General features: G+C 46.8%; 1 protein-coding gene across 5 annotated transcripts in view; it reads right to left on the bottom strand.

The window, feature by feature from the left end:
* The window catches only part of PEAK1 (pseudopodium enriched atypical kinase 1), a 978753-nt gene that overhangs the window by 352258 nt on the left and 599331 nt on the right, over positions 1–27164 (bottom strand). For 3 of the 5 annotated variants that reach the window (XM_069624574.1, XM_069624577.1, XM_069624575.1), the window contains one exon: positions 12716–12828. The exons of the other annotated variants lie outside the window; for them this stretch is intronic. The gene's annotated coding sequence lies outside the window, so the exon portion shown is untranslated. The remainder of the gene's footprint in view (positions 1–12715; positions 12829–27164) is intronic. 5 annotated transcript variants of the gene reach the window in all.

Genomic DNA, 27164 nt, shown 5'->3' with positions numbered 1-27164 from the left:
TTAAGGGGGCATGGCCCAACGAGCCAGAGGTGACCCTACTGTTAGGCCACGCACCCTTAAGGATCCCCGGCTCGTTTCACCATGCCACTTAAGGCACTGGTTAGGCTTTCCCCGTCCCCCAAAAAATTGTACTAAAGGGTAAGCCACAGGCCCAACGACCATTAGGGAGGAGCAGCTCATGCTCCACTGGGAGGAGTAAATGATATACAGCAGGCCACATTTACAGTTTAAGGCAGGCTCTGCTGAGCTCAGCTCACAGTACATTACAGGCTCTACTTGCTCACACTAAACAGCAGATGCCAATCAACAATGTTCTTAACGGATTGGAAGCTCTACTTCTCCTCACACTATGCAACAGTTCAAAGCATGCAACATGCTTTAATGGGCACTGTATGCAATGGGCTCTACTGGGCCAGTTAACACTACAAAGCACACTCCTACTTAGTTCTCTTCACCTTCTAAGTAGGCTCTTCCGCGCCCTATTCACAGGGCCGCTAGAGGTTTCTGTTTGCAATATGCCGCTGGCCTTGGTAGGTAGGGCTGGCACGAGGCATGGGCAGTCTGTGTGGCTGACAAGGGCCTCGCGGTCATAGGGGCCCTGCAGGCTGCAATCGCCTGCCTCCAGCATATTAATGGATCTTGCTTTCAAAAGGGGGCTGTACTGCCTCCATGTAGGAGGCTCCCTTATTGTTGTCCTAGTGAGGCAACGTGTCACCTCTCAACCTCCTGCTGCGACGTTCTGGAGACAAATACAACCCACCCCCCATCCCTCCATCCCTCCCTCCCTCCCTCCCAGCGGCCCAGTAGACGCTGAGGCCTACTGATGACCACTTTCCTTGGTTTTGAGCAAGATATTGTTAACGTTTCCATGCTAAGAACTGCAAAAGGACCTTTTTATTTTGTACGCACACGCAAAGCATCTGTGAGCTGCCTACATCTGTGCCCTGCTCCAGGACAATTACATATACCACACGCAACAGTTTAAAACTATCTGCCTTATTTTCACATGTCCATATTTAACACCAAAAAGCATTTATTTTTAGGTAGAATGTAACATTAGCCTCACATTATATATGAAGCTTGCCTTTGTCAACCACTGAAACCCAAACAGGTAACCTTTTCGCAGATTACCTTTTGTTATGAGCCTTTACATCTTGAAAGTACATTTTCAAAATCCACAGGCCACTTTATGCCTTCTGCAGAATTGCATTCTGATATTTGTAGTCTTCCATTCAAGTTAGGGGAATATTGGCAAATGTGTAATTTATTTTCCTAGCATATTTCGATAAGGATCTATATATTTGTGAGAATACTTTGCTAAGGTTTGTGTACTTTTCAAGTTATCTTTATAAAATAGTATTTAGAAAGTCTAAGGTGGTGGAGAGAGGGGAAAGGTGTCATGAATATTTGCCCAGGATATGACGGGGGAGGTTACAGTCCTGGAGACTGAAGGGGTTATTTTCTCTGGTTCTGGCCCTGTGCTGATTTTCAGGGCACATGTCAAGGATACATGAGGGTGGTGTAATGAATCAGCAATGATTCCCCCAGAAAACCTGGCCTGGGACCCTTCTCAAGTGGCCAGGGAAAGGCAGACGCTTCCTCGTCCCGACCATGAGGGTGGTGTTCTGCAGAAGGATCACATGATGGGGGGAAGCAGGTCAAGAGAAATGGGAAACACCCTTGTTCAACTTTCCCCAAAACCTCAATCTTCTAATGGCTTATTGCAAAACAGAAGAGGTGAGAAAAATGTACTTTGCCATTAGGGACTTGAAGTCCCATATTTCCATAAGTACTGGGACGAGGAAGAGAGCTAAAGAGGAACAATGCTGCAGGCGTGATCAGATCATTAATAGAAATGACCCACACCTGAGGGAGACTGGGAGGCTTAAAAGGCCCCCTCAGGTGCAGGCCATTGGTGAGCAGATCGAGCAGGAAGAGCCTTATAATTTGTGTGTGCAGCCGACGCAGAAGCTGGAGAAGGGAGAAGACGCTGGGACCACTGTTCAGCAGAGAACAGTGGCAGGTCCTGAGAGGGTCTGTGCCTCCAGGAAGCCTCAAGTGCAGCGGTCGTGCAGCGGGAAGCGTGGATGAGGGAAGCTTTCCTTCCCCAGAGGCTGTCTCCGGTGGCTGGCGAGCACCAGAGAGCCTCTGCAGTAAAGGAAGCCCCTTTCACAAGTGGTGCGGCAACGGCAGACCAGAAGTAGCAGCTTGCCGGGTCACGAGTAGCCGCTGAAGCATAACACCAGCGAGGGGATCGGACGTGCATGCCTTACCTGGTGAGTTCACCAGCTTTCAGTGACCCCGGAGTGCTCTAAGACTGCTCACGTGTTCAAGGCAGACGTTTAACAAGTAACAAACACTTGCGTATGAGCGAAAGTGACACTAGAAGTAATTTTGAATACTAAACTACCAGAAAGCGACGAAAGTCGTATTTGTTAAAACCAAATGACTGTACCTTTAAGCGTGTGAGTTTATGGAGAACCCAGCAACCCGATGGGGCAACATTGTTAAAAACAAATACATACAACCATTGCCCAAGCCAAGAGAAACCAAAAGCAAGGAAATTAAAATTCAACAGATGGAGGCCACCAGGGGGCGCGCAGGCAATGGCTGCCTGATCGTGCTGCTCCCGCCGTAGCAGGGCTGTATTAGGGGATTGAGCCCCCCCAAGCGGACCAAGCAAGACGGAGGGGCGCAAGGAATCTTCCGGGCACCCAACGAGCGAAGGAGCAATGCTCGTGGCCCCCGGGAAACGCGAGAACGAGGCCCGCGGGGCCTCGGCGGCCGTGGCGCCGAAGAAGCGAAGAGCCCCAGTGAAGCCGCGCGGACACAGAGAGGGCTCCCTCCTCTCCCGCCTTCCTTGACCGATCCCTCGATCCGGTCGAGCACTTGGTCCCGCGATCGGGGGCCGGGACGGATTGCGGGGCCTGGCCTGATCCGTACTACGGACCCGCGCCACTCCCCCCGCCCCCCAACTCGTCGACGGCAAGAAACCAGCATTGGGAGGACCCGCGCGGGTGACCCCTCTGGAGAGGTGCGGGAACCTCAGAGCACCGGGCGGGACGCCCCCAGCAGGATAGCTGGCCCCACGCCACAACGGAAAGAGCCCGGGCCAGGCGAAGTTCTACTGGACAGGCGAGTTCGTCCTCGCCCGCACGCCGTGAAGGAGGAAGGCCCGGGGTGGGAAGATCCATCTGGGACAGGCAAGTGTGGTGCCCCCCCGGATTGAGCCCGGGACCCCGCCGCCCCCACGAGGAGAGCCCCAGCAGCCACGTACGGTCCCCGGGAGCGAGGCCCCTGACGACATCGGTCCCCCCCAGCCTTGGGGACGAAGGTGAGGTGAATTGGGGGGTGGAGGCCACGTATCCTGTGTCCCATAAAGACCAGCGGCAACCTAACCGGACTGCGGCCCCTTCAGCCCGGGTGTGTGGCCCCCGCCTGGAGACGGTGGGGCGTGTGCCCGCCCGGTGAAAACCCCCTGCAGCAGCACACGACAGCAGGGGAGGGGCGCGCCTCGCCCGGGGGCCCCCTCCCCACCCGTCTTCACGTCCCCGATCTGAGGGCCCCAGGAGGGAAACCTTACAGGAAATGCGCTTTCAGGAGATGGCGTCCAGCAAGAGAAGCCCAAGCCCCACCAAAGGATTTGCACAGTTGGAGACCCCAGGACCCCCCACGTCTGCCATGGAAGGAGGCTTCGCCTCCATATTACAGGAGATCAGGGACATGCGATCTGACATTGCCCAGAAATTTGAAAAAATAGATCAAAGAGTGGACAAGGTCGAAGACAGACTGTTGCAGGTTGAGACCAACCAAACATCATCGACGTCTCTAGAGATGGATCTAGGGCTGAGGATAGCGGCCCTGGAGAAAAGGGAGGAGGAAAGGTCCAGGCAGATGGACGACTTTGAAAATAGGGAAAGGAGGAACAATCTCAGAATTTTTGGGGTACCGGAACAGGAAGGGGAAACGCAGAGAGACATTACCTGCACGGTGAGAGACATCATCACCCTCCTCTTTGCTGAAGAAATGACTACGGAACCCACGTTCGATAGAGTGCACAGGGCTGGGGGTAGAGCGGGGGGCCCCCGGTCTATCTTGGTCCGGTTCCACTATTACTCCGAAAAAACAAAGGTGTTGGAGGAAGCCAGGAAGGCTCGGGAGATCACCTACAACAACGCCCAGATTTCAATCTACCAAGATCTCTCCGCCTACACCCTGGCCAAACGCAGGATGTGTCGCCCACTAACACTCCTGCTGAAGGAAAAGGGGGTCCGCTACCGTTGGGGCTATCCCTTCTCTTTGACCTTTGAGTACATGGGCCAGCGGTCAACTCTGACCAGGGAAGACGACATACGAGGAGCCATCCAGGACTACGTTGTGGACTCGAATCCCAGGAGGGCCCCGTCGGGGCCGGGGAAGGATAACCCGGGGAGCCCGGGCCCGTCGAAAGACATGAGGCGAAAAACTGGCGCGAGGAAATACAGAAAAATGAATACCCCATTGCCAGTTAAGGAGGGGGAGCGGAACGATTCCAAGGATTGAGACCTGGGAAACCCACCGAGTCATGTGGGATGCACAGAAAAGTCAGCGGATTCACCATTAATAGCGTCCCTACGAACAGCAAGTATGGGGGAGTCATGAGGGGGACGGCACGGCAAGGAGGGGCTCACAGAAACACGCTTTCCACAGAATGCCCGGCTGCAGCGGGTAGGCTGGTGGTTCGGCCAGTAGCCAGAGATGGCAGAACTATTTGGCCGGACGCCGGGGAAGGGGGTGGGGGGACACGAAGTTGGGGTAGTTCAGTTACGGTTTGGGGAAGGGGGCAGTTGGGGTCTTGTTCTTGGCCCACCCGGAGGGAAGGGGAGGGGGGAGTCGGGGAACGAAAAGTCGAACCAAGGGAGCACGCTAGGAAGAGCATGTTGAGAACGTTGACTGGGAGAGAGGAAATCTTAGATTATGGCTAACAGTCTGCCCCCCCTGGGTGTGGGCTCCCTAAATGTACGGGGCTTAAACACCCCCACGAAGAGATCCCTGGTCTGCAGGGAATTTAGAAGGGCCAACCTCGACTTTCTCTTTGTGCAAGAGACTCATTGGCCGCGGGGTAACGAGCCCAAAATGCGGGGAGGAGGAATAAGGGAGATCTTCAGTGCTTCCCATAAAGGCAAAAAGAGAGGGGTTGCCATCTTAGTATCGACGAATACAGGCTTCGAGAACGAGGCCATGCTGAAAGACCCAGAGGGCCGCTATCTGATGTTGCGGGGGTCCCTTCAGTAGGCCCCGCTCACCCTTGCTGTTATCTATGCCCCAAATGAAGGCCAAACCCTATTTTGGGAAGAGGTAGGGGACAAACTCATGCACTTTGTTCATGGTTCGGTGGTGGTGGGGGGGGGGGGGGGGCTTCAACATGGTCCTGGACCCAACCCGGGACAGAAAACGCACAGGTCCGCAGCCCTCCAGGGCGTCAGACGAGACCATGGCACGTAACTTCCAAGGGGTTAATCTAGACTTGGGACTGATGGACACGATCCCCATCCCCAGAACGAACACCCCCCCCTTCACATATTACTCAGCCATTCATGCGTCGTTCTCCAGGATAGACTAGATCTTGGTGGACGAGATCCTGCACCCATTTACCTCAGGCCATAGGGTTGATCCTGTTCCCTGGTCCGACCACGACCTGGTCCGAATCACAATAGCAAGGGGGGGATTAAGCGAACGCACGGGGAGGTGGAAGTGCAACGACTCCCTGTTAAAGGATGAGGTACTAGCTCAGGAAGTTCTCGAGGCCATCACGGATTTCTTCAATCTTAACGATAATGGGGAGGTAGGTGTGCATACCCTTTGGGATGCCTTTAAGGCTACCCTATGAGGAGTCCTGATCAAAATGGGAGCCCAGAAAAAGAGGGAGAGGGAGGCCCAGGAAAGACCACTGAGGGAGAAAATAGCCCAACTCCAACCGGGGGTCCTCCCCACGGTCCCCTTGGATCGAGGCCAGGTGGCCGCCCTGGAGGACTGTAAACTCCAGCTGAGAGACCTCCTCCTCCACCAGACAGAGAGAAGCCTTCAATTGGTCAAACAAAAGTACTACAAAAAAGGGGACAGGGTGGACAGGATGTTAGCTTGGAAGTTACAGAGAGGTACAGAGAAGCAGATTAGTGAAAGAAGTAAAGAACGAGGTGGGGGAGGTAGGTTACGACACATCCCACATTGGGGAGGCCTTCCGCCGATACTATGAGAAATTATACTCATCCGAATTCAACGGGAGGGAGGCGGAGATTGAGGGGTTCCTGAACTCGATACAGATCCCGGCCCTGTCAAGGGAGACGGCGGAGGGGTTGGAGGCCCCGGTGACAGAGGAGGAGGTGGATCAGATGGATGAAAGGGGGTACTTCCCCCGGCGAGGACGGCTACTCGGTCTATTTTTATAAGAGGTTCTGCTCGACCCTATCCCCCTACTTGGTTAAGGTATTCAATGCAGTGCTGGAAGGGGGACCCCTCCCGGACTCCATGATGGAGGCAATTATAGTGGTGCTCCCCAAGGACGGTAGGGACCCCTCGGAGTGCTCCTCCTACCGCCCAATTTCTTTGCTGAACACCGATGTAAAGATCCTGCGTAAGGTGATCGGGGGCGAATGGAGGGGATCCTGCCGAAGCTGGTCCACGGAGACCAGGTGGGGTTCATTAGGGGGAGACAGGTCTCTGACAATATCCGAAAAACCATAGACTTGTTCCACTACGCCCAGGTGTCGGACCTAGACGCGTGCGTCTTGTCGCTCGATTCAGAAAAGGCATTCGACAGGGTGGAGTGGAGATTCATGGAACTCACCCTCCAGAAAATGGGCTTTGGGTCACACATCATGGGTTGGGTGGCGGCGCTATATGGGGCCCCAAAGGCCAGGGTCCAGGTGAATGGCAGGCTGTCAGAGCCTTTCCCCCTCTCGCGGGGAACGCGGCAGGGGTGCCCGCTCTCCCCCCTCATCTATGTCCTCACCATGGAACCCCTGGCCATAGCGTTCAGAGCACACCCAGACATCAAGGGGATCCGGAGAGGTGAAGTAGAATTTAAACTCTCCCTGTTTGCCGATGATATCCTGGCCTACCTGGTGGACCTGGGATCCTCGCTCCCCCCCCTCATGTCCCTGATGGCTGCATATGGTCGCCTCTCGGGGCTCAAGATCAATGCCTCTAAATCAGTCCTGCTCCCCATGAGAACGAGGGACCTGGCCCTGGACCCCCTGATCAGGCTGGGAGAGATAAAAGTAGGGAAGGCTTCCATCTGATACCTGGGCGTCCTCCTCACTCGGGACCTCTCCAACCTCGCCCCAGCTAACTACGACCCTGTAATGGCAAGGGTCACTGCGGATCTAAGGAGATGGGGGTCAATGATCCTGTCATGGTACGGCCGCATGACGGCTTTGAAGATGAACATACTCCCGTGCTTCCTATATCTCTTCACCACCCTCCCAACCTGTGTTCCCGACCAAACCTTCAGGGTCCTCCAGAATGCGGTGTGTGAGTTTATATGGCAGGGTAGGACCCCGAGGACTGCAAGAGCGATCCTGACCCTTCCGAGGGAGGAGCGAGGGTTCGGGCTGCCGGACTTCCAACTCTACTTCCGTGCTGCCCAGTTGCGCGTACTTCTTGAACATATGAAGGAGGGGATGGGTACATACTGGACGTACTTGGAGGACATGGACGCCCACCCACTTAAGGTCAGGGACCTTCTGTGGGCCCCAAGCAAATTCATTCCGAATAGACTAAAATCACACCCAACGTTGGGAGTCCTCTGGTCGATCTGGCGGGAAAGCCCCCAGACGGGCACCTAACGTCATGGCCGTCACCGATGTCATCGCTCTGGGGTCGCCCCCTCAGACTGGGAAGCAGGGGGTTCCGCAACGCTCAGTCCTGGTCTGATTCGGGGATGGAATGGGCGGGGCAAATGTTCAAGGAGGGGGAATTCCGGCCCTATGAGGAAATGAGAGAAGCCCTGGGGCGGGGGACCCTCTCCATTTTTGAATATCTCCGCTTGAAGGGAATTTTATGTGACCAATCCTGGGGGTAGAACTTGAAAAGACAGTTGACCCCCTTCGAAAAACTTGTGGACACAGCGACCTCCAGGAAGGGGGCGGTATCAGGGATGTATAGAATACTGAACACTGTCAACTTGGGGGAGAGGAGGAGGTTCCGTACCTTCTGGAACGATTTGGCGGGGAATGAGATCTCTGAGGATGCCTGGGCAAGGATATTTAAGATAGCTTTCCATGGGAACTTATTTACAGCGGACATGGAACACAATTTCAAGATCTTGCAGGGGTGGCACAGGGATCCTGCGAAGTTGGTGAAAATGTTCACGGGAGTGTCCCACGCATGTCCAAGGGGATGTGATCAGGTCGGTACAAGAGGTCACATGTGGTGGCACTGCCCGAAAGTCCAGGCATACTGGGAGGAGGTACGGGGCTGGATCGCTGAAGTTACTGAGGAACTACTCCCCCAGAACCCCCTGACAATGCTGCTGGGCCTCCCCCCAGAGGACACAGACATAGCCAGATACCCAAGGATGTGGGAAACCATGTTGAGGGCGGGGAGGGTGGCCCTGGCACAAAAATGGAAGAGCCCGGAGACCCCATCGAAGGAGGTCTGGTTGAAAAAGGTTAAGAACATGTTTCTGATGGACAAACTAACGGCAATGATGAATAACGAGTTGGGCACCTTCCAAGCGAACTGGTTCGGCGTACAGCAGACCTGGGGATGGGACGTTCACTGACCCATGAGGAGGAAAGAAGGAGGGATCGGGCGCCCACGGCCCGGGGAATGGTGGACGATGTACAGCCACAAACGTAGTCAACGTTCAAGCTCTTTCTCAAGCTCCGGACATATAAAGCTTCCACAGCGTCTCCCCAAATAAGGAGACCCATTTGGGATGGGAGGGGGGACGGGGGAGGGTTGTTGGGCCAGCCATTTGTATATCTTTTTGAAATTGCCTTGAGCCCTTTTGTTATATTATAAAAAATGCTAATAAAACAAAGTTTAAAAAAAAATAAAAAATTCAACAGATATTACCAAAGGCGGATAGGGACTAATGAATGGGCCAAAGGTTGTGAAACTTGTTGCTCTTAATTTGAGAGACATAACAGCAGCTGGTATACATACACATTGCCAAAGCCAAGGAAGAAGCAGAAAAAGACTATATCCTTGTTAGTATTTGGTTACTTGTGTAGTGGTGAAACAAGAGTGGCAAAAAGGCTGGCTTTCTGGTACAGGTTGTTCAGATGGAGAGGAGCATAGTTTGCAGAAGAGTTTTAAAGAGCACCATTGTGAATCGTTTTTTCCCTGAAGAGTTGCTAAAAGTTGATATTGCAAAACAATGAACTTTGTGAAGCTGCTGTAAAGCTATTCTGAATTGATCTTAACCACAGAAGCACTTGATGTGAAAGTTGTTCGGGCCGGTGATTATACCCAGATACCAAACATTTGAAGTAGTAGGTCTAGAATGGGAGTAAACGGGTCTGGTTGAGGTAGTAGGCCTGGCATCGAAGTAATCCAGGTAGAATTGGATGAAGTGCTGTAAAGTGGTCCTGATAAAGACAATTTATGTTGTTGTGGTGCCGAAGAAAGAACTGTATACCACTGCGGTAGAGGAATTACATTTCTTCAGAAATAGTTGTAGCAACTCATCCTGACCAAGATCATTTTTGTTGCTATCGACTAACTAAGAAAATATATTTTTATGGGAAAAGGATCCTTTTTAATTTTGGTCTTGCTCAAGGTAGAGAAATGCTCTTCTGTTTTCTTCATTGAATCACTGGAGTGTTGGAACTTTGTGTTGTCAAGAACTGTGGTGGAACTTTGTTACAAACCAGGATTTCTTCATTTCCTTCTGGAACTGTGAGCAGAATCCTGCTTGAATCTGGGGAAGCGGAATTCACCCAGATTATAAGTTTATAAGTAGAGACTGTTGTCATAATACAAATTCAACTGATATATATATATATATATATATATATCTTTGGGGCACTGATTTCTATCAGGCAAAGTGAGTGGCACTCTTCACAGTCGTTTTGGTCAATAAAACATCTGGATGCCAAAATGTCAATTGGTAGAAAAAGGGTTTCTTTATTTGGATCCTTACAACTCAGCAAAAAAAAAATATATATATATATATTTTTTTTAAAGGTTCAAATTACGGGCCATCAAAGTATGGCTCTCCCATAGCGCAAAAAAGTGTGCGTTTTCAGGCGTTAACGCGTTTCGCGGAACATCTCGCCGCTTGTTCACAACTGCAAGCCCCCAACAACCAGTGAGTTTTAAAACATTAGTGCAGAGCGTACGGGAAACACTGGAGATTATTTTAGCCAAAATAGAAAAAGGACTCCCTTTGCCAATGTACATCTTATCTAGCAAAAGCATGGTGGCCATCTTATAACGTGACAAAGGTAGTACTTTTAAATCTTACATGCAACTTTTATACACAAGACACATGAACAGTACCCCTCGTGCATCGAATATTTTGTATTGTACTTGAGTATCCTCTGTTTTGGGGGCTCCGTGCATTTCCAAAACACAGTATCTGACATTTCAAATCTAATGTCATATGGATGCCCGACTTGCAACAAAATTATAAACAGCCACATGGACATTTAAGGACTTTGACACAGAGTTCTGCCAAACAGGTGCACAGTGCACTAACAAGATTGTAGGCCACCCAACCCCAATGTGCGATTGACGCCTAATGGCTTCATTCATCAACATAACATTGACTTTCTCAGAGACCTTTCTAATGCATAGTGCACCAATGGCAATGTAGGTTAATGATACAATTATCCCATCTTTGACTTACAATCGACAGCACGATTCTTATTGTACACAGTGCATTGGAATCCTATAGTACGTGGGTGGCATGATGAAGAATACTGCCACGGCAGTCGCTCTAATCTGAAATTCATAAGGTGCATAGTGCAAATGGCGACAGGCGCCAAACCTTTTCTGATTTGGCAGTATGTTATTCGTAACTAATGTATTGGAATCCTTACGTGGCAACATATCGATAGACCACAACATGCAGTGGCAATACTTGTGATGATTCCATAAGGTGCATAGTGCAAATAGCGACAAGCGCCAAACCTTTTTTAATGTAGCATCATGGCATTGTTCATAAAATTGCCTTAAAATCCTTAAGTGCAAATATATCGGGAAACCACATCATGCAGTGGCAATAATTGTGATCGTGTTCCTGTCCCTGATGCTCTAAAATATGTAAAGTGCATAGTGCAATAGCAGCAGTATTGGTCAACATTACAATGTATCACGGCTGAAACTTTCAGTTAGCAGCATAGTTGGTTTTGTGCAAAGTTGCATTAGACTCATAATGCATACATATCCATAAAGTGCATAGTGCCATAGCAACAATTCTTATCAGTTACATACTTGTTCCATAAAACCATTTCTAAATTTACCCATTGCAAAGTGCATTAAACTACTGCATCCAGTATGTCTTACACGACAGGAACCAAATCATACAATTCTTTACCAAGTTGCACCTTTACCAGTTTTGTCCGCTGCATTCCTTTGGGGTCCTTAACATCCACCAGTTCCCAAAATCTCTGCACCACATGTTAAAAATATCAACTATCACACGTGAAAATATGAAACGAAAGAAACAATCAGCAAAGAATCAGGAAAAATCGTAAAAATGGTAAAATATTAGTGTCCAAATTTGACTCCTGATCACAAAACACATTTTGTAATATTGCAAAGTGACATATTGTAGCAGAAATTATAACCTTCTGTCTTAATTCATACATTTGTTGACTCAAAAGAGGGAAGGAAATCCAGGAGGTATAGACTTAATTGTCCTAAAAATGTGTACAGCTCTGCGTCTATATTGTGGCCATTCGGGAATTTGCTTTCAAAGTCCAGAATGCACCTAGTCTCTTTTAGTCGTAGAAGTTTTTCTTTGTTTCCACCTCTGGGACCTGTGTCAATTTTGTGAATCCCAAAGAAACCAAAGCTCTCCATGTTTTTGTTGTGACAATCTGCAAAGTGCTTGGCCATTGGGTAATTAGCATCACTGTTGATAATGGCTCGTGTATATATATATATATATATCCTTGCTACCTTTGAACTGCCATACATTACCTTATTAAGCTTGAGGGACATAAATCTTTTGTTATAGTGTTTCCTTTAATTTATTTTAGGCAGGAAAATCCTTGTCAGGGTAGACGTAGTGAGGTATTTATCCAACCTTCACAAAGATGTCCGCCTCACATTTCTGACCCCTCACATTGGGCACCATCCACCGACTTTCTTCAGAGGGGGTATGCACCCCTGTTGAGCGTGTTTGAGGCCAGCATTAAAAACAAAACACAAAAGGTTGGCTTGCTCAAGTGTTCGGCTAATAGGATTTCCCATCAGGTTATGATGTTTCCAGTGCAGACGCTTACCCACAAGATCACATGCAAGTGCCATTAAAGCACAGGTCACATGTTTGGATTTTGTTTTCCTTGGAATATTTATTTATAAATTGTTGGGTTTAAAAGTTGGGCACCTTTTATACTTTGCCAGCATAGTGATTGGAAATTCTCATCCCTCTGATTATTTTTCCCGGTTGATTAATGTTTATGAAAGGCAAATGCTAATTTGTCTTGTGCACTTTCTTCTAAGGGGAAAGTCAATGGAACCACATTTGTATATTTTACTTTCAGATATGTTCACCTACCGTGCATATATTAATGGGTGGCAGGTTTTGATTTTTGCTACGCAGGGGCAGAGATTCCCACACTGAGTGACGTGAGGCAGGTGTACCCATCCAGGTCGAAACACATTTTACATCTGGAATAGAAAATAAAAGCCATTTGATTTAAAGGAATGTACAAACATATAACACCTCAGCAACAGTCACCTAACCTCCTGGGTTGTCTTTGCAGCATTCTGTTATAGGATACCCTTCTACTTGCAAAACAGATTTGACCTGCTAAGCGCCTCCAATCAAGAGTCAGGTGGTCCATTACGGAGTCTCCATTACCATTTTGAAGTAAGCAGTAGTTGCTAATTTTGCAAGATCCATTCTAACGCGTCACGAAGCCTGAAATCAGCAGAAGACGATTCAGAAATCCTGCCAAACCAGTGATTTAGATGAGCATGGTAAGGAGAATGGGTGCAACAATGCACTCTGCCCCATGTACTCAGCGCCTACGCATATATTAATGAACTTCCGCCACTTGCATTTTAGCACTGTGTCCCCTGTTAATTTTTTTAACATTTGAAGACCTAAATAAATTGCTTACTTCCCGCCTCAAGACCTCCCAGGTAAATAGACTGTTGCACTATAAGGCAATCCTGCAGTAGACGCAACCTGCCCCGACAGCCCTAGGGCCAATCCCTGCTCTGACATGACATCCATGGAACCTGCTTGGAGTTTATTTCTTTTAACAGCCAAAATAATCCTGGTCTTATTCTGAAATAAAAGCATATTGCTAGTTTGGAAAATATGGCCAAATATATGCACAATAAAAGATCAAAACAATTGGGAAACACCTGCAAAAACCGCATCAATCTACAATCACCATATTTTTGCAAGCCCCACAGCTGAAAATAGAGGAATAAATACATTTTAAAAGTCAGCCCAAAAAATAAATAAATAAATGAGGCCGGCGCGGGGTGGGATCCACTATCGTGCATATCCCATTGCAACATGGCCACCGACATGTTCTGTGTGACTGGGCCAGGCATAGGGTCAGAGCCAGGAAACAAACACAGATGGAAGCATGAGAAAGTGAGCTTCCATTTGTGTTTGTTTCAGTCTGCTGCAGAGGAGTTATCTGGACCAGCTGTGGCCTCCAATAAGGAAGGGGGGCTTGCTCCTGTACAGGAGTGGGGGGGAGCCCTGGGACTGCTGAGAGTGGGGGTGGGGCGACCCCAGGAACTGCTGCGATTGGGGTCGGGAGCACCCAGGGACTGCTGGGAGTGAGGTAGAGGGCACCCATGGTTTGCTGGGAGTGTGGCGGGGAGTACCCAAGGACTGCTAGGAGTGGGGTGGGAGGCACCCAGGGACTGCTATGAGTAGGCTAGAGGGCACTCAGGGACTGCTGGGAGTGGGCTGGGTATACCTGGTGGGAGTAAACCAGGTCTGCCAACCAGCAGTGCCTGGTGGTAGGAAACCAGGGCTGCCAACCAGGGTCAGGGACCCATCACAGCTTGATATGTACCCAAGCTATTCTCCTTCATCGCAGTATCTGGTGGGAGGAACCGGGTCTGCCAATCAGGGTCAGGGACCCAGAGCCTGAAAAGGAAGCCTGAGAAAGGCCACAAGGATACAAAGTTTTCCCCAAAATATGTTTGAACTTTATAGAAAAGTCTGTTGTGCATGGTGAAAGGAACCAGGTCTACAAGGAAAAGACGTTTCCCCAACAACTCGTTGAACTTTGCAAAAAGCCTGGACAAGGCTGGGAAAGGCAAATACTCCCCAAAAATTCAAGACCGTCTTTTGGCCAGGGGAAGAGAGCCACCCCTTTGGGATAGAAAGACCCTCTTTTCATTTAGTTTAAACATAGAATGTGAGGGACAGAGTTAGCGTTCCGACATTGGACATTTGCTTCGGACATTCGGACACTAAATATCTTGGTTGAGGCAGAGGAAACCCCTCTTAGAGTTAGGGCGAGATAGTTTTTTTTCTTCCTTTTTGCACTTCAATAACAGTTTCTAATAATCACCATGACCAACCTGTGTCACTGTAAGTGTCTGAATTCGTCACGCTTCGAAGATGCATTATGTCATGACGCTTAGAAGACCTATTATGGCAGCCCAGCTGGTGCGCATAGAGGACTCTCTCATACGGACAACCCGCTCAAACAGTGGCGTAAATAACAGCTCCATTCAAGACGCAAGGTACGTATAAATGCACCACTTCGTTGGACATCTGCCGCAGGCATGGCTACATTCGCGCACGCATAAGAACGCAGCGACGACCTTCGGTCTAGCTAAGCACATAATGCTTTCGCCTCCTTACACCAGATTGACTCAATACTCCTGCCATCAATATACAGAAACAACCTACAACAAACATTCGGTCCAGCTGGACATAAGTCTCTTGCATTAGCGCACTCTCCTGACCTCCCTCAGCACCCGTCCACATGCCTGATCTCTTGGGTTGCTTACTGGAGCACGTCCAGCCATACCTGCCTACATTTGAAAATCAAAATTCCTGAGATGTATGCCCTGCCCACAGCCACACAAGACTCCGTCCATTTGCACACGGCTCCACCCACACGCCCAGCCAACCTGTCAAAAGGGTATACTCGGTTGTTGTAGCCTTCAATTTGCTTACTTTAGCATTGAAAATAATTCATTCAATGCTATAGTAAGCAAAATGAAGGCGGCGGCGCCGCCCACGAAATAATAGTGCTTTCAATACATGTAATTGGATTGAAAGCACTATTATTGCTGTAGCAGCGCCCTCAGTGTGTTTACTATAGCATTGAATGAATGATTTTCAGTGCTATTGTAAGCAAAATGAAGGCGCCGCCGCCACCGAAATAGTGCTTTCAAACCATGTCATTGCATTGAAAGCAGCATTATTTCGGCAGCGCCACCGCCGCCTTCACTTTGCTTAAAATAACACTGAAAATCATTCATTCAATGCTATAGTAAGCAAAATAAGGCGGCGCCGCAGCTGAAATAATGCTGCTTTCAATCCAATGACATGGATTGAAAGCAGCATTATTTCATTTTGCTTACTATAGCATTGAATGAATTATTTTCAGTGCTATGGTTGTGCAAAATGAACGTGGCGCCGCCGCCATAATAATAGTGATTTCAATCCAATTATGTGGATTGAAAGCACAATTATTATAGTGGTGCAGGCAGTGGGCACGAACATTTCGCGCCATTTCCGGGTCCCGTCATATTCTCCACCTGATTGGCTGCCGCTGGTAGCCAATCAGGTGGAGAATATGATGGGACCCGGAAAGAATCTCAAAATTCCTGAGATTCAAGGAACTTTTCTGGAGACCTGGAGAAATGCTTGAAATTCCGGATTCTCCGGAAAAATTCCGGAGGTTAGGCAGGTATGCGTCCGGCCCACCTAATTCCTTCTATTGGCCAAATGCACACACGCATTCATAGCCTTTTCTGAGCATTTTCTCATACTCTGGACTGCGGTCCCCAAGGCCGTTCCCACCACAAGCGCGTTGAGACCATATTAATGAGAAAACACGCTAAATAAATAACTACTACTCATTCTATGATATTTCTGTAATATCACTATTTATGCAAATAAAGGGGGGCTCCACACACCTTTTGCCCCCCAGGGTCGTGCAATCCTAGGGCCAGCCCTCTTGCTAGGTGCTGTTTACAGCATACAACAGGTTACAATTATACATGTTAACACATACTTAACAACTTTCTGTGACCAAAAAGATGTAGGATTTTTCAAGTTTCAAAAATAATAATTTGCTTAACCATGACTTCCCAGGTAAATACAAAACATGCATTGTTGGCACCATTGAAGCATTCTAAAATACACAACCCATCAAACGGCACAACATAGAAAGATGTTCAAATGTTAAAAATGTATAATTCTGAATAATAGTTTACCACCAAATTCAATTACACAGAAGGCACACAGAGCTAGTAGGCAACGTTTGCCACTGCTCTGTAGCTGCAGCCTGGGCAATACAGATGCATTCCTGCACTGCAAGTTGAAAACTTAATGACATGGAGACTGATACAACCCCTCAGTCTGATAGGCAGATGCTGTGTGATGGTGTTACGCTCTGCCACTTGCCGTCACTAGTGGTTCACCTAAGGGTTCCCCGGGCAAAAGTGCAAGACAGAGTCACGTAGCCTGTCAGGTCAGCGGATCGGTCTGAGCCCAATCAAAAGCAATCACCTACCAGCCCTCTACACAGACACATTAATGTGTTGCCTGCTTTGGACTGAACTCCCTGGCTCAATTATGCTGGAATATCTTCGCAATGGTACTCTACCACAAGGGCTAGTTGTAAGGAACGGACCAAGACTATTCTTGGATATTAAAAACTTTATCCTACAATGGAGCTACGTAGCTAATAAATGTGGCAGAGATTGGGTCATTCTGATAATAGACACGGCAACTGAAATGACTGAAAAAATCCTAATTGATCTTAAAACCCTGGAAGAGGAAATTCAAAAAGCTATCCCCCTTGAACTTTATAAAAAAAGACTTGACACACTTTTGTTAGAGATGACGAACTTTAAAGAGGCGACTTTAAGGGAAAGAGTTCGTAGAATGAATCGAGATCTAACAAACTTCACACATGAGAAGGCCTTTCCCTATACACAAGATAATTACCACCGAACTGGACAAAATGATCCACCAAGTGGAGGAGTAAAAAAGGTCAACTTTAAGAATACCTCGTTCAGCTCAAGCGATGATAGCCTGAGTGGCAACTCTAACTTCAACCGAGAACGTCCTAACCGCGCCCCCGCAGCAAATGGAATTACAGAGGCAGGAATATGCCAAATCGTGGTAATCAACAAAATAGGGGCAATGTGCAACAACCGCCTTTTTTAGAGAGGGGCCAGGACGAATGGGGCTTCGAACCGCGTGACACGAAGCATGCAAGCATCATGGTGAACCTCTCTGACCATACACCTACAACAACAGAATGCAAAGTACTTGAAAAAGTAATGGGTATTGTATCGACCCATTAACATGACAGATTTGCCTTTCGCCAAGAATTTGCACAGTTCATGAGAAAGATTCATTTATTTCAACACTTTCAAGGAACAGAATATGAACCTGAAGAATGTGATGTTGGTTTACAGAACAAATCAGGTTTTTGTGTACCATCTCAACTACAGAGTGCTGAGGCCAAGACATACGAGAAATGTGTCCTACACAATTTGGGGAAACTAGAACTTACCCAAAGAAATAGGAAAACTTACAATAATACCAGTAAGAAAGAAGATGAAGCCATGAAAAATCTCTTAAACGAGTTAATTGTCATTCGCAAAGCAGACAAAGGGGGAGCAATTGTCTTACAGAATCGTGAAAACTACATAATTGAATGCAATAGACAACTCTTAGATCTGAGTTGTTACAAACTCCTGGACTGGGATCCAACGTCCAGATTGCAGAATATAATCAGCACAAAGGTGGAGAAAGAGGAACAAAAGGGATGGATTACCAAGAAAGAGGCTAAGTTCCTGATAAAGGATAAACCTCATATACCACAATTCTACACGCTCCCTAAAATACATAAATCTATGACTAAACCACCGGGCCACCCTATTGTCTCAGGGGTCAATTCTATATTAGAACCCCTATCAAAATTTGCAGATGCTTTTCTCCAACCTATGGTTCGAAAAATGGCATTGTTTGTCCAGGACACCACACAGATAATCAAAGAAATGGAAGGACTACCCTTTGACCCCACCACGGAAATTCTACTAGGACTGGATGCAGTAGCGCTATATAAGAATATTCCGCAGAGAGCATCTATTGACATGTTGGAAGAAAAACTGCTTTCAGACCATCAAGGTGGCTCCACACCAACTTCCTTCAATTTATGGTGCGCTGAAATGAGCCTAGTCGAGAACTATTTTCACTTCAATGGAGAATTCTTTCAACAAATACATGGTACGGCCATGGGAGCCACTCTAGCCCCAATTGTAGCAAATCTTTACATGGAAGCTTTTGAAATTAGCAAAATCCTGCACATTTCCAACCCATTTTTGAAACATGTGCGCACGTGGCGAAGATACATTGACGATCTTCTCGTAATATGGTGCGGTCCGGTAACTATACTTGAAGAGTTTCTCACCTGGATCAATACTCAAGACAGATATTTACAGTTCACATCGAACTTTAGCACCACTAAATTGGAATTTCTAGACATTACAATCATGGTGGACCCTATTGAAAAATGCATTTTTTTGAAACCATATAACAAACCGAACACTTTGCTACACTGTAGCTACACTGTAGCAGCTCACACCCAAAACACGTAAGGGACAACCTCCCCCTGGACCAATTTCTGAGGCTCAAAAGAAATAGCTCCAAGAAAGAAGATTTTATTGAAGAAGCAAGAAAGATGGAAGCTAAGTTACTCCAAAGAGGATATCCTAAAAAAGTAGTTAGGAAGGCGCTCAAACGTGCCAATAATAACAATTGTGACTCCCTATTGGAGTATAAAGAACGCTCAAACTAAAAAAGATCCGAAATTAATTTTCGTAAACACTTTCAGCAACATGTCCAACGACATTAAGAAAATTATCCTGAAGAATTGGCCTACTCTGGAAAAAAGAGATGTACCGGTCCCAATACCAGTTGTTGCGTTTAAACGTAGTAAAAATCTAAAAGAGCAAGTCACAAGGAATGACGTGACCATAAAACACCAGTCAACAATGAGCCTAACTGAACAACGGGGCCTTCCCAAAATTGTGGGACATCATCCATGCGGCCAGTGGGTGTACCGCAAATACACTGAAAAAATCACTGAAGTAGACATAGGCTAACAATCCAAATGGAAACAAGAAGCCCATATTAACTGTAATTCAACTCTGGTAATTTATGCAGTATGGTGCCCCTGCAATAAAATGTATATAGGCAAAACAGACCGAAAAGTGAAAATACGCATTGGTGACCACAGAAGTTGCCTCAAAAACCGGACCAAAAAAGTACACCAATGGTTGACCATTGGGTGGAATATCAACATTCTCCAGAAGATATAAAATGGACGGTAATCTATAAACTAACATCAAGTATGGACATCAATAAAGACAGAACAACTCTATTGAGGAAAGAACAACAACTAATTTTCATAACTAGAAGTTCAGTGATTGGCCTTAATGAAAATATTGATTGGAACCTGTGAATTTACACAATTCTCCTACATCATACGACACGTAAAATAACCGAGTACTACATAGAAAAAACCGTACACAACAGTTTTGCCTTGCCTGCAGTCTTCAGCAATACTATCAAAGTTTACTTCTATCTTAACCGCTCATCAAACAGCGGAAGCAATGCCGACGTATAAAATAAGTGATCATCCTTTCAGAATCACTATCTATCAGATGAATGACAAAGCGCTCATAATACCTACGCTCCAATTGCATGACACGCACAACGTCGAGATACACATGAAACAGCGTATAAGAATAATGTGACTCCACGTATAACACAATAACGGAAATGGAAGCACTGATGGCTGACCTCGGAAGATAACGCGATCACGGTAAGATTGTAAACTGGGGGCGACGATACGCAAGTTTTAGAACTCTTTTTGGCCCCTGTCACCTCGATAAGGACGTAGTGAACTTCAAGTCCGCTTTATTTTGCAGAGATTAGGAAGTATTTAATCATGAACACAACGAAGTATACTATTCTACCTCCGGCGCAGGATTGATTGGGTTACATAAATGCGGACTCGAACCGACTGTGGCACGTTAAGCAATATCTCCTCGCATACTAGCGATATTGAAGTAAGCCGCATTTATGATCTTTACGAGTATTACAAAATGCTTGCACTAACGTTAAATAGCAAGAGGGATTAAAGCACACTATGGGTTTCTTTTTGTCCACCTTATCTTCATTGACCTGTGTCCTTATACCATACAGGCAATGAATGACTGTTTGTAGTTCACCTTTGAACTAACAACAGACCAAAAATTACCATGGGAAGAATAACCCTGGGCTGTTCCGTATCCATTGCAACACGAGACAAGCACATCCGTGTTAAACCAGACGACATCACACTGATCGTTTGACCCTGCGCAACAATATGCATAAAGAATGGTAAGCATTGCAAGATATTAAGAAGTATAAATGCTTAAATCTATACATGAATGGACTCCTCAAGAGGTAAAATGACGGCTTACCCTTATGTCCCCCGTAGCTTATATCAGCAAGTTCCATTTGATCAGATGTTTAGTCCCAGAGACCCAGGACATATGACTGAGTAACTCAGGAGACTATATTGAGAAGGGCTTCCGGAGTACATAACTTCCTTCTCCCTCAGTAAGTGGCAAATCACACAAAGTCTAAACATGCATGAGCAATTGTATAGTTTGACTATTTCTATCTGTCTTACTTCCCGCCGCCAGTATAGAGGGTGGGTTGATTTTGGGTTTTTGGTTCACTGTTGCTGAGAGTGGACGACAATATGATTGTTTATGATATGATTGTTTATTTATATAGCGCCTTTACACAATGTGTTTCAAAGCGCTTCAAGGCAAGGGAGGGAACAGGGGAAAATACAACCACATTCTTACAGGCCATGAACAGTAAGGATGTGAAATTAACTATCGTACTCGGCCTGACGACATTTCAGATAGTGCAAGAGCTAAGACATAGATAAGGAAGGGTGGGGGAGAGTGGGAAGGAAATGGAAACAGACAGGCGACTACCATACTAGGCCTGACGACATTTCTGGTAGAGCCGGAGAAAAACAAAAGGTGAGGGAGAGGGGTGCAGAAAGGGAGGGGAGGAACAAAACAAACAACTATCATACTAGGCCTGACAACATTTCAGATAGTGCTGGAGGGGTTGTGGGGAGGGAAAAAACAGTAATGGGAGGGTGGTGGAAACAGACGAGGTTGCCATCACATTAGGTCCAGGGACAATTCTGATAGAGTAAGTACATAGAAGAAAGTAAGGGGAGGAGATAGGAAAAGGGAGAAGGGAAAGAAGGAGAGAACAGAGAATAAGCAGTCAAAAATAGCGGAGAAGCAAGAGTGGAGAGCGAATACAATTGCAGAAGTCAGTAGTAACACATAATGTTGCAAGCCAGGATACAAAATGAAGATGGGAATAGCATGATTCAGGGCCACCATGAGTACAAGATGCAAAGAAAGTCCAGCATGAGATTTGAGAAAGAGTGACGCACCGTGAATGAAGTCCATAAAAGTCAAATCCAGCATTGGCCACAAAACGGTGATGGTGAAGGAAGGTACCAGGTGGGCGGGGCTTGCTAAGTGGGGAAAAAGAGCAGCAGACAGGAAGGCACCAGGTGGGCGGGGCTTAGGCCAGGTGACCTAGATCCACTTGCACCTGCTCCCCATCTGCAAAGGAAAAGAGGCTGGAGGGCTCCTTAAGGAGGGAAACAGAGCGGCAAGTAGGAAGGCACCAGGTGGGCGTGGCTTGCTAAGTGGTGAAAAAAGCGGCAAGCAGGAAGGCACCAGGTGGGCGGGGCTTGCTAAGTGGTGAAAAAGAGCGGCAGGCAGGAAGGCACCGGGAGGGCGGGACTTAGGCCAGGTGACCTAGATCCACTTGCACCTGCTCCCTAACTGCAAAGGAAAAGAGGCTGGAGGGCTCCTTGAGTAAGGAAACAGAGCAGCAAGCAGGAAGGCACCAGGTGGGCGGTAGTGCTAAGTGGTGAAAAAGAGCAGCAGGCAGGAAGGCACCAGGTGGGCAGGGCTTAGGCCAGGTGACCTAGATCCACTTGCACCTGCTCCCCATCTGCAAAGGAAAAGAAGCTGGAGGGCTCCTTAAGTAGGGAAACAGAGCGGCAGGCAGGAAGGCACCAGGTGGGTGGGGCTTAGGCCAGGTGACCTAGATCTACTTGCACCTGCTCCCCATCTGCAAAGGAAAAGAAGCTGGAGGGCTCCTTAAGTAGGGAAACAGAGTGGCAAGCAGGAAGGCACCAGGTGGGCGTGGCTTTCTAAGTGGTGAAAAAGAGCGGGAAGCAGGAAGGCACCAGATGGGCAGGGCTTGCTATGTGGTGAAAAAGAGCAGCAAGCAGGAAGGCACCAGTTGGGCGGGGCTTGCTAAGTGGTGAAAAAGAGCAGAAGGCAGGAAGGCACCAGGTGGTCGGGGCTTAGGCCAGGTGACCTAGATCCACTTGCACCTGCTCCCCATCTGCAAAGGAAAAGAAGCTAGAGGGCTCCTTTAGTAGGGAAACAGAGCAGCAAGCAGGAAGGCACCAGGTGGGCGTGGCTTGCTAAGTGCTGAAAAAGAGCGGGAAGCAGGAAGGCATAAAATGTCACTGTTATCCCTTAACCACTGCAGTGGTATACTCGCCAGTTAGGGCTTGAGCATTACCTTTACAGACCAGTACTTTATGACTAGGTCAGTTCTAAATGATTATCCAATTCTACATGTAGGGAATGGATAACTGGGGCATCATTTACTTATACCCTGATCTGTTCCTCTTTCGAGTATGGAGTCCCTTTTGCTGTTGGGTTCCAAATGAATCATGGACCGCGCACAGGACATGTACAGTTTGGACAACCTATGCGCATGACTCGTGAATAAAGCTTATTCACATGCTAATTGGTCTTTTCTATATCTGTTGAATTTGCAATTTAAGTGTGGACAAAATTAGAGAAAGTGTAACCTGTGAATTAAATTGATTAGGTTTCAATTGACTTGGTAGACGGCAGACTACCCCTGATGAATTTCCGTTTTACCTGTTTACACACATGATCAGAAAGAAACATGTTGGGAATGTGATGAGAGTATGAGTATGCCTGAATTGAGATTGGAATAAATGTAGTGTGGAAATAAGTTTAGTTTGGTGGTATTTACACAACACTACCTCTGAGTGACCCTAATTTGGATCACTTTTGGTTTACACAAAATTTGGTATTATTTACTTTTTCCATTTTTTCGGTCTTTACCCTGCTGCTATACAGGCTAATTGTACTTGCACTTTCTTGAGATACTGTAAGTTTTTTTTAGTATTTGTTGACTTTGTGAACACATTTTTAATTTTGTTAAGCAAAAATTAATAAATTACATATTTTTGTTAATACGTTTGGAATCTGTTTTGGAACTACAGATTGATGTTCTAGACATTGGGACACATACCTATAAGGGAACAGACTAGCCCCTTAGCACTGTTTTGTTTCTTGTTCAAGGCTTCGCCTATATTGCTGAGGATGTGCTAAGAAAAGGGCTTACAATCCTCTTACCTCCTTTAAAGTGTTTTTTAAGCTTTGTCCTGCAGCCTGCCTTGAAGTCACACAAATGACCTGACACTGTAAAAAGCAGTAGGATCTGTCACCCAAATCTGTAGGTGGTAGGACTGCTTAAAAAGAGCAGTAGCCTAATTCCTAAATCAGTAGGGTTGGCAAGTATGTTAACAGTGTAAGACAGCTAGACCAGGTTCTGTTAAGAGTGTCCAACAGGCTCGGTCAAATCGAGCCCCCTTGGTAGACCGACAGCGCCATAAGTGAATTCACGGCCCTAGGTCTGCAACCGACATGTGCCCCTATTTCAGACTTCCGCAGAAATGATGGCAAGGTTCTGGGTTGAAGTGCGGCAGTCGCAGAAGCCTCCACGAGTACGGTGGCCCCGTGAGGCCCCAGCACACAGCTCAGTTTACACAACAGAAGATGCAGCTGCACGTTAACAAGATGCGCGAGAGCCAGACCGAGCACGCAGAATGCGAGTTTAATTATAGTAACCATAACATATTACAATTAAACCAGTCACACTGTGAAATGGCAGGAAGGAAACAGGACGGGCTGAATTGGTAGGTGCCAAAAGCTGAGTCAGTGTGTTTTTTCTATAATGGACGGGCCACACTTTGCCCTGATGCATAACAGGACTGTGTGTAACGACTTGTCAAGTAAAGAACAAGCATGCCGGCAGCCAACAGTGTGGGATGTTCTGTAGACGTGTTACAGGGCACCGACCCCTTTAAGGGAAAGCGAAAGTAATGTCCAGGATGGAGGGAGCGGAGAGGGGAAGGAAAGGGAAGTCAGTAAGGAGATTAGAATAAAGCAGTGAAGACGTATCTATCCTGTGTCGGTGTTTGATTGTATAAGTGGGCCCGTTTCCAGGACATAACTGGCGACAAAGTGCGACAGGCATTTTCCAGGCACTGTCATAATGGCACTACATGGCCCTTAAATAGCAACGACTGGTAAATGATGTTTGTGCCTGGTCAATAGTAAAGCAGTGCCCGGCAAATGCCAATCACCCACACAAGAGCAAAAACTGTTGGCTTTGCCAATTATCATTCTTAACAGGAATTCGCCACAATGAACTGATGCGAAGGCACACACTACCTATAAATCAAGCGGCTGACAGCACACTTGTTCAAGACATTTTTAATGCACCAGCTGCAACAGCCCCTTCCAAGCACAGAACTAGCTGAACAAGACCCTAGGATTGTGTGCCTTGTGAGCAGGGAGAGCAAGTTATTTGGGTGGGAATTTGACTAAAACGGACATGGGCAATCAATGGTTGGCATAATCCAAGCATTCACAGATTGCCCCTTCTCACATCCCGAATAGTTTTGGCTTCTATGCAGCACTGTGAAATAGCCAACACTTAAAAATAGGAGAAAGTCTGCTGTGATGTTCTTTGTTAGGCAACTTCTCGATTTATTCTCTGAGCATGTCAGCTACATCCCAATGACGAGACCCAAACGGAACAAAACACATCTGTCATTGTGTACCATCTGTAAAATGCATTTAGTTTTGGATGACAGGCAGACAAACTAAGCGAGTCCGAAAATCTGACTCGTCACAGAGCCATTTGGGGATCATTTTCTGACTGGTTTAAAATGGTGTACCTATTTCTGGGGGGTAAATCGGATTTTAAAACAAACGAGTTTTGCAACCAGTTGTTTTTTTTATTTCTTTACTGTCTTTTTTTCTTCAAATAGCTTGTTTCTGTAAAGAATCTTTACATTTTCATTTTGTTTGGGTGAATAGGGAGTTGACAACCTACCAGTAAAGAACATTTTCAGCGAAAATACACCAAATTACTGTTTGAGCCAATGAAATTAGCCTGGTCCTGGATAACAGTCCTGTAGAAGGAGAAAAGATGATGTAAATGACACTATTTTACGTCATTTGGCTTTTATACTGCAAAAGCCACCTGCATAGTGTTCTTAAAGCGCAGAGTCCTTGTCTGTGGGTGAGTGCATTGTGACTCCCCCCAGGGTGTTAAAACGAGACTGTAGTCTGTGGCAGGAGCAGAAGGGAAATATACCTTGATGGAGAATGGGTGAACAGCATGTAACAGAGTTGGGAAACAAACATTAGGGAGGATAGCTCTGGGGCAACGTGCTCGCCTTGAAAGCAAGACGTCACGGGGCACGACAGGTTCGATCCCCGGGTCCGCGCCTAGAAACCTCTGGGTATTAAGCGCGTTATAAATAACCTATCATATCATAGCACAAGGTATAATGAACGTGTAAGCTGGGATGTATGTAAGAGATATAGAAAAGGACAAAGAAAGATGGCCTAAAGGGCAACCCAATCTTTCGGTGGTTCAAAATATCTTAAGTGTATTGCAGAGGTTTATTTGGACTTGTTGCGGATGAGTGATGCGCTCAAGAGTTCGATAGTTTTGGTGGCTATAATACTAGCAGGAAATGTCAAAACTCTCCCGCGATGAGTGTTCCTGCAGGAGGGGTAGAGCAAGCCCAATTGGCCAAAGTGTCTCAGAGCCAAACGTTGGCTGTGTATTGAAGGTATGGAGGGGATACAATAGGAAGGTGAGACAAAAAAAAGGCATTCCCATCCAAAGCCAAAATCTAAAGTACTGAGGTCTGAGAAAAAAAAAAACTTTTCTTAAAAGGGCAAGGGGCTTCATTACATGTTTAGTGGAATCCCGCCGGTAAATCTGGCAGGATACCACCAAACGGTATTTCCGTTACAGAAACTTGGTCTGGCAGAATTACAACCAAATTACAAGTGCCAGTAAAGCAGTAAATCCCATTTTCTGGTATTCTCGGTGCCGGTAATACCAGCAGTTTTTATCGGTAAGGGGCCCGAGTTACCTCAGCTTTTAGCTGGAGGTAAGTCAGGCCCTTACCGGCAAACTCATAGTTGGCCGGTGCAGTAACGAGCCGGTAATACCGGCACGTTAATACTGCAAAAGTTAACTTGGAATGAGGCCCAAGGTCCTTCGTTTTATTAATTAGTCTTCACAGAAAGGGGTCTTGGCGCCAGTTGTCCAAAAGGAGTTCTTTAGGTCTGGATATCAATTAAGAGAATATAAAATGGGAGAGTTCAAGTAGTAGAGTTATTTAGAGAAAGCAGAGCGGGTGATTATACTTGGATTGAAATCAAAACCACAGATACAGAGTTATCATGAAGGATGGAAGTAAAGCAGAAGTGTATTAGGCCGATCTAATTAGGTAAACCTTAATAGACTACGGCATTGTAGAAAACTAGAGTGCCAAAAGGAAGTTAATTATTTAGCGACATAGAATCTGCATACCCGC

This window comes from Ambystoma mexicanum, chromosome 11 (assembly GCF_040938575.1).
Source record: "Ambystoma mexicanum isolate Mex_15411 chromosome 11, UKY_AmexF1_1, whole genome shotgun sequence".
In the NCBI taxonomy this organism is placed as follows: Eukaryota; Metazoa; Chordata; class Amphibia; order Caudata; family Ambystomatidae; genus Ambystoma; species Ambystoma mexicanum.
Note: the sequence above shows the minus strand (reverse complement) of the source record. Positions and strands in the feature narration are given on the sequence as shown.